Source organism: Rhinopithecus bieti, unplaced genomic scaffold (assembly GCF_001698545.2).
Source record: "Rhinopithecus bieti isolate Rb0 unplaced genomic scaffold, ASM169854v2 scaffold_32955, whole genome shotgun sequence".
Taxonomy (NCBI): Eukaryota; Metazoa; Chordata; class Mammalia; order Primates; family Cercopithecidae; genus Rhinopithecus; species Rhinopithecus bieti.
In genome coordinates, this window is record NW_016814423.1 from 652,430 (window position 1) to 661,417 (window position 8,988).

Consider the following 8,988-nt stretch of genomic DNA (forward strand, 5'->3'; position numbering starts at 1 on the left):
GTAGCATTGTGGCCAGGCGTGGTGGCTCACGCCTATAATCCCAGCACTTTGGGAGGCCGAGGCAGGTGGATCACCTGAGGTCAGGAGTTCAAGACCAGCCTGGCCAACATGGTGAAACCCCGTCTCTACAAAAATACAAAAAGTAGCTGGACATGATGGCGGGTTCCTGTAATCCCAGCTACTTTGGAGGCTAAGGCAGGAGAATTGCTTGAACCAGGTTGGCAGAGGTTGCAGTGAGCCAAGATCATGCCATTCTATTCCAGCCTGGGTGACAGAGCAAGACTCTGTCTCAAAAAAAAAAAAAAAAAAAAAAAAAGCATTGTTAGAATTTTAGGTGTAATAAGATTGAGAGCCAATCCTAGAAACCCTCACACCAACTGGAGATAGTCATTTTTAAAATGTTGTTTCTCTAGAACCATTTTTACTACCAATATCTGTATTAGTTAATGTTCTCCAAACAGATGCGATAGAATAGGTAGGTAGGTAGGTAGGTAGGTAGGTAGGTAGGTAGGTAGGTAGGTAGATACACAGAGATTTACTTTATGGTATTTGATCACATAAGTATGGAGCCTGAGATCTTTCGCAAAAGGCTCTCTAGAAGCTGGAAATGCAGGGATGCCGATACTGCACCTAAGTGCAAGACTGGAATCCTCAGAACCATGGAAGGGCTTTGTGTAACTGTGAAATCAGGCTGAAAGTCACTGTAAATTTTTTCAGTTAGATACTCTCTTAATTTCCAGTACCTGTATGTTTGCAATTTTATGTGTGGTTGGTTGATTGTGTTGTTTTTTTAGCATTTTCTATTATTTTGGGACTACTAGGTGCACCCAGCTAATTGTGCTTATTCCCCACTTAAGCCTTGTATTAATCATTTGTTCACAAAGTTCTAGCTTTTTTTAAGTTAGAAAATGGAATTAGTAATGGACCGGGTGCAGTGGCTCACACCTGTAATTCCATCATTTTGGGAGGCCAAGGAGGGTGGATCCCTTGAGGCCAGGAGTTTGAGACCAGCCTGGGCAGCATGGCAAAACCTATCTCTACTAAAAATTAAAAAATTAGCTGGGAGTGGTGGCACATGCCTGTAATCCCAGCTACTCTGGAGGCTGAGGCAGGAGAATCGCTTGAACCTGGGAGGCAGAAGTTGCAGTGAGCTGAGACACCACTGCACTCCAGCCTAGGCAACAGAGGCAGACTCTGTTTCAGAAAAAAAGAAGAAATGAAGATCCAGGCACTGGGTGAATACATTGTGACTTTGAAATCTATTGATTTGATGCTTTGTTAACTGACAGTGCAAATAAATATATCTGTGCATTATTTGTGTACTCATACAGTATATATAATGTGTCCATATATATCCATATTAAATTAAACAAGAATTTTTACTCATGTTTCCTGCTACACAGGATCTTAGTACCACATTAATCTATCTATTCTTTACCACTTAACCTGTATATAGCCTACTGCTCTAATAATGAGCTAGTTGGTTCTGTTAATTTAATTACGCTGCTAGCAGTGGCACATTTGTACAGATCTGCAGCAACTTGGTTCCTGCCTCCTCAGAGGAAATAATTTGTCCTAGAGGCATAAAGCAGAGTGAGAGACCAAGGCAAGTTTTACAGCAGGAGTGAGAGTTATTAAAATGTTTTAGAGTTGGAGCGAAACAAAGTAAGGTACGCTTGGAAGAGGGCCAAGGGGTGACTTGAGAGATGCAAGTGCCTGATTTGACCTTTTACTTGAGGTTTTATATATTAACAGGCTTCCAGGGTGTTGCATCTCTTCTCTTCTGATTCTTCCCATGGGGTGGGCTGTGCACATATGCAGTGGCCTGCCAGCACATGGGAGGGGCCGCGCACGCAGAGTGTTTACTAAAGATATGCACATGCTCACTTGAGGCATTTTCCCCTTACCAGTCAAGGGTTCCTAGAGGAAGATCATACGCCAAACTCTGCCATTTTGCCTCTTAATGCTCATGGTTGAGTCCACTTTCCCACATGCTGAGATCTTATGGGGAAGCTGCTAATCACCAGCTTCAGGTGTTTTCTATCTGTTGGGAGACAGCCTCCCCCCGTGCCAGCTGCAACCAATTAGTATTTAGCAAGACAGTTTAACAATCGCCTGACCATCACCTGATGGTTGCCTGGCATTCCTGGTGGAGGGGGAACTCTCTTCTGCTCTGCTCGTGTCTGCTCACTACCTTCTCTAACAATGCCACTTGAAAATACAGGTTGAGTATTAACTATTCAAAATGCTTGGAACCATAAATGTTTCCGATTTTTTATTTTTTTGGAATTTTTGAATATTTGTATGTACATGATGAGATATTGTATGGATGAGACACAAGTCCATACATGGATTCATTTATATTTTGTTTCATTAATATTTAAAATATCTTTTAAAAAGTCTAGTCAAATCAAGCAGTGGGAATGGAATAGGCATTTGTATTTTAAATATGACTTATACACATAGTCTGAGGGTAATTATACACAGTATTTCAGTAACTGTGCGTGAAACAAAGCTTACATATACTGAGCCATCAGAAAGCAGAGGTGTCACTATCTTGGCCTCCCATGAAGACAATCTTTGGTTGTTTAGTATCACCATCATCCTTGACTCTGAATTTATGTTACTGATAAGCAATTATTTTCTTACACTTATTTATACATAAGTGCTTAACATTATAAAGAATATTTCTTTAATACAGTTAAATCGCTGCATGTTCAGGGTAACTAAGCAACACAGTAACATCTCTAGTATACAGTCACATGCCCCATAATGACATTTCAGTCAAAGAAAGGTGGGCTGCGGATATGGCAGAACAGAAGTCTCATGAGAATATAATGGAGCTGAAAATTTTCTATCTTCTTGCTATATACAAAGCACTACTCATGTGTTTGTTTATTGCAACGTTGGGAAAATGAAACCAGCCCAACTGTCCCATGGGACAAATATAATTTTTTTTGATTAAACATCAATATTGACCCACACTGGTCTTAAAACTTGAAACTTCTATTTGTCTTAACTGAACTCCTTCCTCAGGAAACTGACCCTCAGGCAAGGAACTGAAACTCACCAGCTCACTGAGTCTAGACAATGAGATGCTAGATTCTTCATTGTCATTAAGGCTTCCTTACCCCTTCTAATGCCTGTTTTATTGCTGGTGGCCACCTTTCTTCCCAACTACATAAACCCTCAAATTTAGTCAGTTGGAAGAGATGGATTTGAGGCTTATCTCCCATCTCTCTAGCTGATTTCACCTGAATATAAAGGCTTCTTCCCTGGCAGAATTTGTCTCAATGATTAACTTTCTGTGTGGTGAGCAAAAGGACCTAGATTGAATCCCTGGTGTTATCAAAATCCCTGGTTTAATTTTGTTATCAAAATTAAAATTAAGAGAGTTTAAAGTAGAAAACTCATTAAATATGAATATAAAGAAAATTTTTTACAACTGTACAGTGTTATTACAAAGCAGTCAAAATATCAAAAAAAGTTTATAAAGTTAAACAGCTACACTAAGATACTTGTTATAATTGAATATAAGAAAACAATTTTTATGATTTTATTGTAGTCTAAGTATACGGTGTTTATAAAGTCTACATTCACGTACAGTAATATCCTAGCCTTCACATTCACTCAACGCTTCCTCACTGACTCACCCAGTGAAACTTCCAGTCCTACAAGCTCCATTCATGGTAAGTGCCCTAGGCAGGTGACCATTTTTGTATCTTTTGTATCACTTTTAGTGTATCTTTTCTATGTTGAGGTGTGTTTAGATAAACAGGTACCATTGTGTTACAGTTTTTCGCAGTATTTAGTATAATAGTATGTTATGCAGGTTTGTAGCTTGGGGCAATAGGCTTATACTCTGCATGTTTCTATGTGTACACTGTAGGATGGTCACATATGATGAAGCCCCCTAACCCATTTCTCAGAACTCTCATTCATTAAGCAATGCATGACTGTAACTTTACCACAAACAACAAATGATGGCATGTTTTCCGCCTCCTCCTATAATGTTATGTTTTGATTTACAGCTTATTGTACATTACGTTTTATTTTATGGGTGAGAAGAAACATCAGAGACAGTTGAGGAACCAGGAAGTGCATCCCATATGGATGAGGAGGCATTCTGCTGGATGGCATTTTAAATGTTAAAACTTTAATTTTTGAATTAGGAATGCACATGTATATGTACATGTATAGTGAGTTTAGAATTGGTAATTAATATTCCCATGAGAAAGAATTTTGCCAATTAAAATGCAGTGCTTATGGATAAAACCTTTGACTTTAAGACTCAGCATCTCCACTTATTTCTTTCTTGTGTCATAGGTCAGTCCCTCGTTCCCCACTCCATTCAATGAAGTTATGTCTTATAGTTATTATACAGTTGTATTTAGTTTTTGCTGGCATTTCCTCCTGGGATCCCTTACCTACTGAATAAGGTTTTTAATTTGCATACTTTTATGCTCACTCTTAATAATAATGTAAGCTAGGATTTGAAAATCAGTGTTATGTATCCGCACTTACCGTATCATACAGAATAATTTTACTGTCCAAAACAAATCCTCTTTACTTAAGACTTACTGGCATTTCCTCTCTCCTGATCCCATAATAACCACTAAACTTTGCCATCTCTACATGTTTGCCTTTTTCAGAATATCATGTCAGATTTATCACAAGATAGCCACATGAATATGAGTTGAAAAGACTTTTAAAAAAATTACATGTCAATATGCCTTCTAAGTTTGTGAAGTATATCTCATGGTTGTTTTGAAATGCTTTTTGTTTTGAGATGGAGTCTCACTCTGTCTCCCAGGCTGGAGTGCAATAGCGCAATCTTGGCTCACTGCAACCTCTACCTCCCAGGTTAAAGTGATTCTCCTGCCTCAACCTCCTGAGTAGCTAGGATTACAGGTGTGATTTGCATTCTTTTATGACAAAATGCATTGAGCATTTTTGATGTGCTTATTGTACGTGACTATCACTTCCTTAGAGAAATAGCTATTCTGATAGTTTACCTTTTGATTTTTGAGTTGTAAGATGCTTTTATATATTCTGGATAGGAGAAGCTTATTAGCTATATGACTTGCAATGATTTTCTTCAGTATTTTGGGAGCCTTTTTACATAACAGTATACTTTGAGTCACAAAAGTGTTTAATTCTGAGAAATTTTAATATACCTATTTTTTTTTTCAGTTTCTTGTGCTTGTACATTTATGTCATAGAAACCATTGTTTAACCTGAAGCTGTGTGTATTCCTATGTGACTTTCTGTGGGTTAAGCCTATTTGTTTCTTATATTTAAGTGAATCATAATTTGAGTCATTTATATACATATGTGTGTATCAAAGAGTTCAACTCATATATAGATATCCCCTTGACCCAGCAACACAGCAACACTTGATCAAAAAGTTTCCATATTGAATTAACTGACACTGTTATAAAATCATGAGATCATAAAGGTAAGATATAATTTTTAGACATTCAGCCTTACTCCATTGATCTATATACCTATTCTTTTAATTTTTTATTTTTGAGATGGAGTCTCGCTCTGTTGCCCAGGCTGGAGTGCAGTGGCTGGATCTTGGCTTACTGCAAGCTCCACCTCCCGGGTTTACACCATTTTCCTGCCTCAGCCTCCCGAGTAGCTGGGACTACAGGCACCCGCCACCTCGCCTGGCTAATTTTTTGTATTTTTTAGTAGAGACAGGGTTTCACCGTGTTAGCCAGGATGGTCTCGATCTCCTGACCTCGTGATCCGCCCGTCTCGGCCTCCCAAAGTGCTGGGATTACAGGCTTGAGCCACCGTGCCTGGCCACCTGTTTTTATACTAGTACCACAAATCATGATCATTTGTTTTTGTTCATTTTCTTAATATATTGCATAGCACTAATGGTTTTTGTATATTGAACCAAGTTTACATTTTCAGATAACTGTTTAAAATTTCTATTTTGCTTCTCAATGGATTTCATGAAACATAGTTTATAAAACAACTTCTCCACCTGGAAAATAAGAATTCCAAAACTCCAGCAAAAGCTCTCATGTCTTTCATAGCTGGGAAGACTATACATAGAGTTGGTCAATTTCTGTGAAAATGTTTTGATGCATGTTTCCTCAATAACAGGCCAGAATACACAGATATGCCACTCTTACTTAGCAATGAGAAATAGGCAGTAACAGAAATGCTATGTTCCATTCATCTCAGAGTGCCCATTTTTACATTTCACAGACAGATGCAGCATTTTAAATTTGATAGTGTCAGAACACTGTTGGCCAGAAGGCAGTTTTAATGTGACTGTCCTCATGTACACATACATGAAACTGTTCTAAGAATCTTCCTTTCATATCTTTCGATAATATCATCAACGTCATAATTTACAGAGATTGTTGGAGAGATCATCTCACAAAGAGTACTCACAAAATGCAGCATCACCAGTGCTTCTGATTAGCACAGATGATGAATAATGAATCATGGGCTAGTGAAGTAAAAATTATTCTAAAGACTTTGATCTAAATGGAACAAATTTTAGGAATTCCTCTGCCAATTTATTTTGTTTCTGTGTTCTTTGATCATAGAAATGATACAAGATAAATAGCCACATGAATATGTTGAAAAGACTTTATAAAGCACTTACAATGTAAAATTTTGTGCAATTCAGAAATCACTTAAATTTCTTTTTTTCTTTTTTCTTTCTTTTGTTTTCTTTCTTTTTTTTTTTTTTTTTGAGGCAGAGTCTTGCTTTGTCACCAGCCTGGAGTGCAGTGGCATGGTGTTGGCTCACCACAATCTCCACTCCCCAGGTTCAAGCGATTCTCCTGCCTCTGTCTCTGCCTCTCAAGCAGCTGGGATTACAGGTGCACACCACCACACCCAGCTAATTTTTGTATTTTTAGTAGAGACGGGGTTTCACCATGTTGGCCAGGATGGTCTCAATCTCCTGACTCGTGATCTGCACCCCCTCGGCCTCCCAAAGTGCTGGGATTACGGGCATGAGTTACCATGCCTGGTCCCTAAAATTTCTGAAATGTTATGTGACAAGTATTTGTTTCATCATTTGTTTGTGGTTTTATTCTTCCATTCTTATATATAAAAAAGTGATACATGTTACAATTGATGCAGTGATACATCTCACAATTTACTAAAAAAGTTTTCGTACTGGTTAGTGTACACTATATGCTTTAAATACTGTTAGTTCATACAATGCAGCCAACACTGAGGAAGTAAGTGCTATTACCATTTATATAGTCCAATTTTGAATGTGATCCCAAAACTCTGAAGGAAAGAATTAGGAGAATCTGAGTTTGATGCAGTCTGTCTCCAGAGACTTAGTTCACATGAACTCTGTTCTGATGTGTTTTCTCTTATGTGGTAAATACTTTGTAAGTTTAGTTTTAGGAATCTTACCCTGCCCCATGCTCATGAAGATATTTTCCTAAATTGTGTTCTATATATTGGATTAAATATTTGTATATTTTGGTCTTATGATCCACGTGGAATAGATTATGTGTATAAAGGTCACATTTCAGGTTTTAATTCCTCTTAAAGAATATTCAATTTTCTAGAACAGTTTTTAGAAAAATTTATCTTTTCCAATTCACTGACAATTCTTGCAATGTAATACTATTTCCTGTTTTTTGTTTTTGTCTGCAAATGCATTTAGGCTAAATTTCCTCCGTGGTCACATAATCATCATATACAAATAAAATTTTATTTTTGTGTTGTGCAATAAGACATTCATTTTTTTGTTTCAAATGTATTCATAATTGTTTCCTTCCTTCCTTCCCTCCTTCCTTCCTTCCTTCCTTCCTTCCTTCCTTCCTTCCTTCCCTCCCTCCCTCCCTCCCTCCCTCCTACCCCTACTTCTCTTCCTCCTCCTCCTTCTTTCTTCTTCTTTTCTTCTCTTTTCTTCGGTCTTACCCTGTCACCCACATTGTAATGCAGTGGCATGATCACAACTCACGGCAGTCTTGACCTCCCAGGTTCAAGCAATCTTCTTGCCTCTGCCACCTGAGTAGCTGGCACTACAGATGCATGCCACCATGACTGGCTAGTGTGTGTGTGTGTGTTTTGTTTTTTGTTTGTTTGCTTTTTTCTTTTTTTCTTTTTTTTTTTCCGTAGAGACAGGATTTTGCCATGTTGCCTAGGCTGGTCTCAAACTCCTGAGTTCAAGCGATCTTTCTGTCTCAATCTCTTGGAGTCCTGGGATTACCAACGTGTGCCACTGCACCTAGCCCATAATTGTTTTTCAAATAACCATTTCAATTATTGTAATCTGTTTACACATTCTCTGCCCTAAATGGAATTCCAGTATCACGTTTTGAATAAATGTCAGGTGTGATACATTCTGTTTTAGCATTTTTCAGAAAGATCTCCTGAAATATCTCTGTTTGAAAAGGAGAAAAACAGGATTCTGGGAGCCATAAGGCTGGTTGTAATGGTGGCAGTCGGGTGCCTGAAGCTTTCCGAAGCAGGTGGTGAATGCTGTGAGCAACTTTACATTCATGGGGTCCCGGTGGTGGTACCCCCTCCACAGCAGCACTGGGCGTTACCCTAGTGAGTACTCTGTGCTGACCCTGCTTCTATAGCTTCTCCAGGCATTGCCCTTGTGGAGAGTCTTTACAGCAGCTCCAACCTACATTCCCACTTAACATTGCTCCACTGGAGGCTCTCTCTGCGGGCTCTACCCTTGTGAGGAAGCTCTGCTTGGGACCCCAGGCTTTTGAAAAGATTTTTTAAATTTGTAGAGCCTACCAAGCCTCCATAGCTCTTGCTTTCTGTAAGCCTACAGAATTACCACCTCTTAAACATTTCCAGGTAGTACAATTGATATCTTCCAGAGCTGGGGCACAAGCCCCACTTGGGAGCCAAAGCATGTGCAATTCAGAGAGCAGTACCCCAAAGTGGCACGTGGCAGTGCCACCACCTGTCCCCAGAAACCATCCTGTACCCTTAGGCTGCTGGGCCTCTGATGGGATGGACAGCCTAGGAGAT